The sequence below is a fragment of the Lygodium microphyllum genome, chromosome 23 (genome assembly GCF_053477565.2).
Source record: "Lygodium microphyllum isolate KBCC chromosome 23, Lygodium_microphyllum_v1.1.10, whole genome shotgun sequence".
NCBI lineage: Eukaryota > Viridiplantae > Streptophyta > Polypodiopsida > Schizaeales > Lygodiaceae > Lygodium > Lygodium microphyllum.
In genome coordinates this window covers 49,734,769-49,746,648 of record NC_141157.1, presented here as the reverse complement: position 1 = coordinate 49,746,648, position 11,880 = coordinate 49,734,769, and the positions used below count along the sequence as shown (strand labels likewise).

The window sequence follows — 11,880 nt, the reverse complement described above, 5'->3', positions numbered from 1 at the left end:
TTTCAAAGACATGCTTAGGCGAGAGTTAGAAGTATTCATTGATAATTTATGTGTTCACTCTAATTGGAAGGAACACCTAGACAAGATCTGAGCAGTCTTTGAAAGATGTAGACTGTATCGTCTCTTGTTGAACCCCTTGAAGTGCGAGTTCTTGGTAAAGCACGGATGCATCCTAGGGCACGTGGTGTCAAAGAATGGCATTGCCACCGACTTCTTGAAAGTTAGGGTTATTGTCGATCTTCCACCACCAATCAACCGATTACAAGGGAGTTTAGTGCTTCCTAGGCCATACAAGATACTACAAATGATTCGTGTTGAACTATGCAGTAATTGCAAAACCACTATACAAACTATTGATAATATTCGAATGGATTGAGGAATGCCAATGCGCATATGAAGAATTAAAGAAGGTTCTAACCATCGCACCAATCCTAAGAGCCCTAGACTAAACCATAACCTTCCACGTTCACATTGACGCCTTGAAGTTTGCTGTGGGAGTTGTGTTGTGCCAGCTTGGTGAACAAAATGTAGACTATCTAGTGAGCTTTGCTAGCATGCAACTCATGTTGAGAAATAAGGCAAAGCATAAGCTTTATCCATGGTTGTATTAAGTAAGTGTATGAGAGACTTGGAAAAGTAGATTGAAGAGAAGATAGAATGAGAAGAACTAAGAAGAAGAGAATGAAGAAAGCTTGAACCTCCATATTCGTGTCTCAACCACCTTCCCTTGTGCATCCCCATCGAATCTCTCATCTATTCTTAGGTGATATCAAAGCTTTTGCATCGATGAACATCATCATTTTTTTGAACTACAAATTTTGAGAAGGCTTGTTGGTGAAGAGAACTCGAGATGTTCAAGTTGGAGAAGTTCCTTGCTAGTGCCAGGATTGGGAGAAGACGAAGATGGAGGGGATGGACCGTCAATGTGCTTCTGCGCACCTTTGCCTGAGACCATTTTTCTTTGAAGCTCCTAGTGGACGAGCTTGTGTAGACAATGCTCACCTTCGTGAGGTTCTACATACACGAGGGTTTTCTTGCTAGAGCTGCTCCCCATGTCGTGACTTGTAACGTGTAGTAGATTGATCCCAGACTGTAAAAGTTCTACAAAACTTTCCAACCTTAGACTATACATGCATCGACTTATGAGCGTGTCAAGCACTCAATAACAGAGCAACCACAAAAGGAGAAAGAGAAGACATTATAGTGATGACATCGAGGGCAATAGTGGTGGCGAGGATGATAAAAGGAAGAAATAGAGACTCTTGAAGGAAGCAAAAAACATCTTGAAGAGGTGCAAAAGCATACTAGAGATCACTCAAATGGGGACAATGATAGGGACACCAAGCCCAAGAGTGCATCACATAAGGCTCTTTCAGAAGAAGATTATTATGAGAAGAACAAGGAGTTTTTAACATGGCTAAATGAAGAGCAGAGCATATTTTTTTCTAGCCTTTCAGCAAACAATACAAGAAGACTTTTGATGGATTTTGTGGAAGCCTAAAATTTAGGAAAATTGTTAAGGAAGTATTATGAAGGCATTGACTTTGCTACTCACTTTGGACACGTGGCAAATTAGAGGGGAGAAAGAATTTGCTGCTCACTTTGGACACAAGTGGCAAATTAGAGGGGAGAAAGAATTTGTTATTGATAGGGAAGAAGAGCAAGAATTTTTTTAAAAGCTTGAAAAAGCTCAAAGAAAGAGGTTTCATAGAGAGCGTGAGGAGCTTATGGACGAGCTTCTTCCCAAGGCCACAGGTAGGACAAGCTTCTTGAGAAAAAGGCAGGTATGCTATTTTGGAGGCCAAAAAAGTGCAAAAAAAAATCCCAAAAAATTTGTATAGCTTCAGCTTGATTGGAACTTCAATCCTGGCACAAAAAAATTGCAAAAAATCAGAAAGGAAATTGGTCGATTTTAAGCCCGTATTTTGATGCTTTTTGGGTCACATGAGCACTATTTGAGCTCCATTTGAATATTTCTTGCTAGAGAACCAATGTATGATGTGTGGGCAAAAATATGAATGTATATGATAGCATTTGAGCTCATGTATAGCAGCCATTCTCTTGGAAGGAAATTCACATAAAATTGTGGGTTATTTTGGCACATTTTCGGTTGACCATTTGAGGCAGTGGATTGGTTCATCTTACTAAATGCTTGATTGGGAAAGCACATATTGCTCATTTTTCTGAAATTGCAACGATCAAAATGTAAGACACGGCTCAAATTACTCAAATTGTTGGATATAAACTAACCAAGGACAACTATAGTGTTTGGTCATACATGATGGAGAACTTTCTGAGGGGGAGAGGTCTTTGGGACCTCATTACAGGTGATGATTCATGTCCAAAGCTTCTTGAGGAGCCCACAGAAGAGAAAAAGAAGGTATACAAGGATTGGATTGGAAAGAACAGGAAGGTTTTGCATTGGATCTCTATATGCATATAAGAGACTTTGATTCCTCATATCAAGAAGGCAAATCATTGAGAAAATGTATGGGACATGTATGGAGGCAAGGAAGATACAACTTAAGCAAAGATTGCATGGAGCATGGAGAGGAAACCACACTATGTGACTATGTTGCAAAAATCAAACAGGTTGCAAAAGATCTTGCATCTATAAATGCACTAGTGGATGACGATGACTTGATTTTAGTCACTCTTAATGGACTTGGCCCAGCATATAAATCTTTGGATACCTCTATTTCAGTGAGAGGAGGTTCTATGCCAGACTTTGAAGAATCGATTGCTTTGCGACTCACACAGAAGAACTAAAGTTGGATTTGAATGCATCTAGCAATAGTAAGAACACAAGTGGAGATAGTGTATTTTATCATTAGAGAGGGTGTGGCAACCCATCTAGAGCTAGAGGCTCATCTTATGGCCGTGGTGGTGATAGCTTTGCACGTGATTTAGGTACCTTTCATTGTGGTGGTTTCATGCCTAGAGGCAGGGGGAGAGCTTACTCTAGAGGTAGAGGATGATCTTCTCCTCCACATAGAGATAGTGCATGTAATTATTATGGGCAGAATGGACATTTTGAAAGGGAATATTATCACAAGAAAAATGCTATGCCTAGGGGTCAAGGAAGGACTCAATATAACCATTATGTAGGTGGCTATGGAGGTGCAGGTTATGGACCTAGAGGTGGCTCTCCTAGAGGCCATTTATTTACCATGGAACATGTATTACCGAGCATGACACACCCTCCTAGTGAGGATGATTGCACTACTAGCCATTGGGTGTATAACGACATCTCTAGCAATGCTTACGTGGCATAAAGCGATGCCGCACTACTATGTCATAGGTGATGTCGTTGCTATCGTCGCATATGCAAGAACTTTAGCGAGGCACCTAGTGACCCTGTAGCGTCACTATTGGTTTAAAATTGCTTATAAAAACTGTGTCACTTAAAACAACGACAAATGTCGCATAAGTGATGACGAACATCGCTTAAGTGATGCCTGCACACAACGACTATAAATTGATCCATTTTTGGTTGATAAGATTTATATATACATACTCAGAATCATATGTCTCTCTCTCTTTCTCTTTGTGATCTCTCTTTCTCTAGCTCTCTCTCTCTCTCTCTCTCTCTCTCTCTCTCTCTCTCTCTCTCTCTCTCTCTCTCTCTCTCTCTCTCTCTCTCTCTCTCTCTCTCTCTCTCTCTCTCTCTCTCTCTCTCTCTCTCTCTCTCTCTCTCTCTCTCTCTCTCTCTCTCTCTTTCTCTCTAATTTAGCGCTCACTTCCTTGCACTTGTGATTGCTCTCGTTGCTCTCATTGTTTCTATTTTGCATAGTAGTGTGGAGGTTGGTAGACCGATGCGTAAGCGATACAAATTTACAGTTTTGGCATGAACATGAATTATGGTAAACAACACTATCTCTCCTTTATTGTTAAATTTTGAGATTAAAACTTTAAATTAAATGAAAATTGGACTCTTGTGTTTATTTATTGAAAATTAAAATTAAAATATATACATAGAGTATTGTAGCGGGACATCAAACTGGCAAAACACATGTACTTGAATGCATGAGCTCAATGGCTCATTAGATTCCATTTTTAGTGTGCTTTTTAATGATAGGTTACATTATAGGGTTTTGATAAATATATAGACATATTTATAAGTTTCCATTTTTCTAGTATATACAAAATTAAGAATTGGAAGAATCCCAAGTTTTAAAATATGGTACTATATATATATATATATATATATATATATATATATATATATATATATATATATATATATATATAGCTTTTGCTACCGCATTACGGTTATATTAGACAGTACGATGTGAGCTGTCGCTACACCTTCATAGCTCCACGCGGAGCCAATTCCCAGGGTGTCACAGGCGGGTCACGGAATAGGTCCAAATCCCAATAAACCCAATGCCAGATGATTACCTCCTTTTCCACTAAGTGATTGAGAAACTAAGACTAATTTGTAAAAATAGGAGCCCAATCTGTCATTGCCCTACTCTCTCCCGCTGCTATGATGACGAGTCCTTAAGGAACCCAAAACAAAAACCAACCAGACCACTAGCTTTGAATCCAATACCTATTTTAGTACTATAGCCCTGGGAACGACGGTTCGCGTCTTCTCAAGCAAGGGCCTTATGCAGTAAACTAACTAACTAACTAACTAACTAACTAACTAACTAACTATATATATATAGTAACAACCATAGGGTCGAGCCTAGCCCAAGCCCATGATGTAATGCTAACTAAGTTGTAGGACTGGACCTTGCCATGTAGGTGTAACTCCCAAAACGGCCTCAATAGTTCACTTATGGAGACATTCTTGATATACGACCAAACGGGAATAAAGAGAAAAGAGGACGCCTAGAATAAGGGCCAATTCTGGACTAAACCTACGCACACCACATTGGTGGAGGCGGCGAGCAGTTCTCCCCTAACTCAGTAGCAATTCGCTGTTCATCACACCATCCTCTGTTTTTTACACAGACTAAATTGGGTCATCTTTCGCCACTGCTCTTCCCACATGAGTCGCCCAATTTCACCCCATAGCCCTCCTTATGAGGATGCTTCGTTGAATGTGGATTTTTCCCATGCAACTCCAATGGAACAAATGTTCCAAGCTATGTCTAGTATGGTGGTTCAGATCAACAATACTAATCAAGCCCTTCTCAAGTATCTATCCACGAAAGGCTCCCACACAAAAAAGCCTGACCCCAAGGTGCATCCCAAAGCATTTTTTGGCCTTCACATAGAAGATGTTTTGACACGGTTGGATCATTTTGAGAATGTTGTTAGCTATCAGCAATGGCTTGATACCTGCAAAGCAATGGAGGCCCGCACTCTGCTCGAAGGCATAGCCGCCACATGATTTGTCCAACAACAAGAGGGTGCTATCAAAATAGATTGAGTAAATCAAAGATCTTTGTTAATTCAAAATTTTGCTAATCACAGTGTCATGAAGACTACTGTCTAGCAATTAAAAACATTGACGCAACAGCAATTCGAACCAATAGCACAGTTTGCGGTTAAGCTAAATCAACTGTTACTGCGTGCTAATCCCACCATGTTTGAAGAAATGAAGTTGTTCTTCCTTTGGCCTCACCTTCACCATGATCTGTCCTGTCGGATTTGCGACCAAGGCCCAACTTCCTTTCATGCAGCAAATCCAGATTGCACAACGAATTGAAAGCACAACACACAGTGTAGAAAATAACATCTTGGTAACACATCTGGTTCCTGCATGACAACCGTTTGATCATCAGCCTACCTCCATGGACATCGACATCCAAAATGCTCAATTTAGTAAATCACCGTAACCTACTAGTTCAGGATGCACAAGGCTGCCCAAAATGTTTCTACTGCAACCAATATGAACATATTCACAAGCACTGTCGACGACTACAAGCAAATCATCAAGCACAAAACGCTCAAGTCCAATTAGCTGATGCGGCAACCTTAGCAGCACTTCAGGAAAACATCTGAGCGGGTGGCTGATGGAAGGGCACCCCCCACAGATTCATGCTTCAGCAACTTCCAGACGCATGGTGTGTTAACAGATCTTGGACACACCCCATGAAGCACTTTTAGATTCAGATAGCACCATATCCTCTATTAGTCAGAATTTAGCAGAGCATTTAGGTATTTCCATAAGCACAACCACTCCCGTCTCTATATTATTTGGAGATAATAAAGAAGTATTTCACTCCCACACTATAGCCCATTGCACCTTTCATGTATCACACAAGACATTCACACATGATTTTTATGTATTGCTGTATCAATTATTTCCTTTAACTCTGGGTTGTGACTGGTTTGTCAAAACTCGACCCCGTTTGCACTTTGATAGCCAGCACTTAGTCTTGCCCCAAGCTCTTCCCATACCCATGATGTGTTCTTCAAAAGGCCAAAGCACATTAGTTGATATAGTTGTACGCACGAACAATATTCATTCTCTATTACACAAGTTCCCTAGGCTCTTTCTCAAACCCGAAAATACCACCATAATCAATCTTCTAATCCATCACTCCATTAATAGGGACAATGCTTCCCCTATCTGCATGGCATCTCAGCGATGGTCTCCATTGGAACAACAAAGGATTAATGACATTGTTCAAGACATGCTCAAAAAGGGAATCATTCAACCTTCATGTAGTGATTGGGTTTTTGAGCCTCATTTAGTGAAGAAAGAAGATGGCACATATAGGTTTTGCACTGATTTTTGCCCCTTAAATAAGGCAATCGCCCATGACCTCTACTCATTACCTCGTATCAATGATCTTCTCGACTAGTTAGGAAAATCTAGATATTCCACCTCCCTTGATTTAGCCTATGGGTATTGGCATATTCCCCTTAATCCTTGGGATGATCACAAAACTGCCTTCAAAACCCCTACAGACTTGTATGAATTCATCCACATATCTTTTGGCCTCTCAGATGCTGGTAGTTCATTTCAACAAACTGCTAACTCAATTTTTCACAACCTCATACTCAAGGGTGTTCCCCTTGTCTATTTGGATGATATCCTCATCCATACACCAACTTGGGACAACGAACATCCACAGGTCTTGGAGGAAGTACTAAAGAGAGTGCAGAACTTTCATTTGCAGTGGTTTGGGCTTTTACCAAATTTCACCCATATCTTCATGGAACCACTGTCACTATCGAAACTGACCATCAACCCAACATCTCTCTTTTGCAAAAATCCCACCCACCAGGATGGCTTCTTCGATGGGCTTTGGTGCTTCATGAATAACTGCCTTCCAAGCACAGAAAAATCCTAGGAAAGAGAGGCTGTGAATACTGTCACGGACCTTGAAAACACACAAAGAAAGAACCAAAGCTCTCTCCTCCACACAATAGCCATGAACCTCTGTGGACAATAGATTTCACAAGAAATTCCATCCTCACTTCCTCTCTCATAAGATCAAACATGAAGCACTAGAGAAGGGAAGAGACTTATGTAGAATGAGAGAGAGAAAAAGAATTGTCAAGTTGGAAGATAAAGAAGAGAGGGACAAGACCAACCCTTCCAACCACCTTCCCACAACTCTTCACATCCCCCTTTTATTCATAATGTAAAATGATAAAATACATAGTCTTGTTGATTAAGGTTTATAGCCTTAGGCCAAGTACAAATTGATAATCCATGTCAAAAATGGTTTGCAATTGCAATACATTAGAGAATACCTAGCATCATACAACAACAAAAATTGCACCAAAATAAGGCTTCATCATAGCCTCCAATTTCTACATTAAAAAGGCTAAAAGATTTGGAGCTCTACATCTACAAATTATACATTTTATCAAAAATCTTTGTGCTATTGCATCTAAGTTGTACTTCATTGATATATATTTTTACTATTGTAAATGCTTGGCTTGGAGCTATAAAAGCCAATTGCATATGTTATTTTATTTTACAACCTTAAGAATCTTGCCTAGAATACATGCAACATATAAGGCTCCTACCTTAGTCTTTATGTACGCTAAAATTTATTTGATTTAATAAAAGTTCAAAAGGGTGCAATTGGGGTTCTTGGGAAAAAGTGGTTGAGGAGGTTGGAGCACGACAGATTGTAGTGTCTCTTTAACTTCTCTCTTCCCTCTTTCTCTTCTTGCTCTACCTTTATGCAGAAAACTATGGATCTTGAGTGTGTAGAGGAAGATGAGGAACCTCCTGATTTGTTTCTTGATTGGTGAGGGTGTGTCTTGAGTCTTGTGTGTCTGTATTCATGGCAAGAGAGGTGTATTTGCAGGTTTCATGATGAGGAGCAAGGCTCCAAGCATATATTTTGCTCCTTGGGACCCTGGTTTTGTGCTTCTTGTTATGGTGGATGGGAGCGAGTCATTCTTGGTTCTGTTGCCGGGACCGGGCTCACTATGGAGTCTTCAAGAAGAGTCGTGAAGAAGAGGAAGAAGGGGAGAAATTTTGATACCTCTAGCTTTCATGATGGCACCCTGTGATCCAGAGCATTTGCGACTCTCAAAGTTTGCAGACGTCATAGCAATCCCTATAGATACAATGAATCCAACGGCGGCACAACCAATCATCAATGGTTTGACCCGCAATTTCAACAAGCCTTAGAGTGAATGAAGACCCTATTGATCATGAGCAATCGGTCAACGATGCAAACAATCCTAAACTCTTGTGCACCATGTCAAAGGGACAGTGAATGTACGAGAAGAAAACGATGCTCGTTGCTTGGATTAAACCTAATCTCATTCCAGTTGAAGATGTCAGCGATGCCTGGCAATTGCACCAAGCTTGGATCTTTGCGCAGTGCAGATTCGGTTTGCTACAAATATTAGAGCCTTGGGGTAAATTGAAAGGAGGGAAATCATAGGAGTTCCGTGAAGAAAGGAAGAAAATTTTCAATAGTTGGGCTCCAACACACGCTGCCCTCCCTCGATCTCTCAAGCTTTGGCTAAAGACAGACAAGGAAAACAAGACGAGAAAGAAGAAGAAGAAGAAGAAGAACGAGAAAGAAGAAGAAGAAGTAGTGCCTGTATTTTTATTTACGATAGGGCGTCTGTCGTGCGGGAGACTGTTCTTCCTTCTTGCGCCCTCATCCTCATCCACAGGGCAGCCTGCAAGTCAATTTTAGGAATCTTCAAAGGTCCTTGATGTTATCGACGCCCATAGCAAAATGGAGGATAAAGAACATGACGAGGATATGGAGGAAGACAAGTTCTCTGAGGCTTGCATATCTGCAACCTCAGGGCATGCAAGGTAAATGGATGAGGAAGAAGATGAATGAAGAGAAAAAGAGATAATCGCACATCAAATGAAGGGTTTGCTTTCCCCCATTTGTCTGAATTTGGACTCCTCAATGCAGACAATGACTTCCACTCTGTGTCCTTTAACCAGGATTATGGCTACGTGACCTATACTCCCCTATGCTTCCCACGATGGTAGCTTTCCTAATTTACATCAACAACCTTCATCTATGGCATATTTGAAGCTTTCTTGCTCTCATGGCGCATCAATAACATTCTTCATCTTCATCATACTCTTGACGGCTTGCACAACAATGAGTAGAGAAAAAAAACAAAGGATAAGGTTTTGAAAAACAAAACGAAAAGAAAAAACCCCTAGGGTTTGAACCATCAAAGAAAAAGAGGAACTAGTTCATATGCAAATGCACTTTGAGCCTTCTTAGTGATATTTTCTTTTCTTTAACTATGCCAAGCTTTTCAAGCACATGGGTGGGAGAACCTCAAAGATAAATCTGATGAAGAGGGAGTACTTATTGAAGATCTTTTGTAGGTTTTAACCTTTTTGGTGTCAAATTGGTGGATTTTCAATATTTCTTCTTCACTGAGATAGTGTGTTTCCCAAAACTGAAGTGTTGTGGTATTCATCCTTATCAATGTATTAGTCAGTGATGGGTGTTTAAAATCAAGACAAAATATTGATGTGAAGAGATAGTGGTTATTGAAGAAGTGGACAAATGATCCATGGAAGTGTGAAGAAATGAGAAGAAGTGTCGAAGTATTTCGTGAAGATTACAATAAAAGTGTGGTATGGTTCAAAAGGCTAAAAGATTTGGGGATCTACATCAACCAATTATTCACTTTATCAAAAATCTTTGTGCTATTGCATCTAAGTTGTACTTCATTTATATATATATTTATGGTTGTAAATGCTTGACTTGGAGCTATAAAAGCCAAATGCATATGATCTTTTATTTTACAACATTAGGAATCTTGCCTAGAATACATGCAACACATAAGGCTCCTACCTTAGTCTTTATGTATGCTAAAAAATATTTGATTTAGCACAGGTTCAAAAGGGTGCAATTGGGGTTCCTGGGAAAAAGTGGTTGAGGAGGTTGGAGCACAGCAGATTGTGGTGTCTCTTTAACTTCTCTCTTCCCTCTTTTCCAAACTCTCTTTGCCCATCCTTCTTCTTGCTCTGTTTTTGTGCAGAAAACTATGGATCTTGAGTGTGTAGAGGAAGAGGAACCTTTTGATCTTGTTTCTTGATTGGTGAGGGTGTGTCTTGAGTCTTTTGTGTGTGTGTATTCATGGCAAGATTTTTGTATTTGCAGGTTTCATATTGAGGAGCAACACTCCAAGCATATATTTTGTTGCTCAGTACCTTGGTTTTGTGCTTTCTTGGTATGCTGGGTGAGAGCCAGTCACTTCAAGAATACCAATTTACAATCAGATACACGAAAGTATCGATAAATTACATCGCTGATTAAGAAATCACACTTGCCACACTTGCCAAGAGCTTAAATCACCCAATCAGAAACATGGCTATCTCTCATTGATATAGGTGAATGAACCATTTGAGATGGTTGGCTGGGATCTCATAGGTCCATTTCCTACTTTCATTTGGTAGGCAACAAATCTGTCCTTGTCACGACAAATTATCTAACTAGGTGATGTGAAGCTCAAGCACTCTCGGATACAAAAGCATCTACAGTCGCATAAGCTCTTCTCCATAACATCATATTTCGTCATGGCTGCCCCTGACAACTCTTGTATATACATAGAGATAGAAAGAAAGAGAGAGAGAGAGAGAGATTATTGCCGACTTACCATCCGATACATTAGCTTGCTAAATTATGAGCCACAAAGAAAAACAAGAAAAATATAAATATTGAAAATTATAAGATGTCAAGTATCATACCTAGGTTCAACCTTTTTGTCCCTATTTCGTACAACTCAATACATGTCGGGTTAACTTTGCAGTACCTTAGCCAATAAACATGAAAAAAAAGAAAACTTTTTAGTGTTAGATTTGGTACTTGGTACTTGGTACTTGATTTGATATCAGGTTCCATAATGAAACTTCATTTTTGCAATTGGTACATGGTACTTGGTACTTGGTACTAGATTCGGTGCTTGGTACTTGATTTGGTATAACTTGGTACTTGGTATTAGATTCAGTACTTGGTGCTTGATTCGGTGCTTGGTACTTGATTCGATACTTGATATAGATTCGGTTCTTGGTACTTGATGGTGCTTGGTACTTGATTGGTCAGTCTAACTTTGCGGTACCTTATAAACATGGAAACAAATAAACCTTTTTAGTGTTAGATTTGGTACTTGGTACTTATTACTTGATTTGGTATTAGGTTTCATAAAGAAACCTCGTACTTGCAATTGGTACATGGTACATGGTACATAAATTGAAATCGGGTATTGTAACCATAATAGCTTATGGTGAGCTTGATACTTTGAAATCGCGTGCTTTGAAACTTCATAGTTCGGATCTTTGAACTTGAAAGTTAGCTTGAGTTGGTACGTAGTGTAGAATCTAGGACCTCTGTAGAAACTATGGAAATCGAAAGCTTGTTAACATTAGACCCTAACATAGAAAAACATTGAACTGTGATAAAAATTTTGATTTATCTCTATCTAGCTTTCCAAGAGACAATAGATAATAGACAATAGGCA

At 39.7% G+C, this 11,880-nt stretch overlaps 2 pseudogenes; both read left to right on the top strand.

The window, feature by feature from the left end:
• Window positions 1-903: 903 nt before the first annotated feature.
• Window positions 904-2,769, top strand: LOC148016167 (uncharacterized; annotated as a pseudogene).
• A 2,533-nt stretch (window positions 2,770-5,302) lies between these two features.
• On the top strand, window positions 5,303-5,958 carry LOC148016166 (uncharacterized; annotated as a pseudogene).
• The last annotated feature ends 5,922 nt before the right edge of the window (window positions 5,959-11,880 follow it).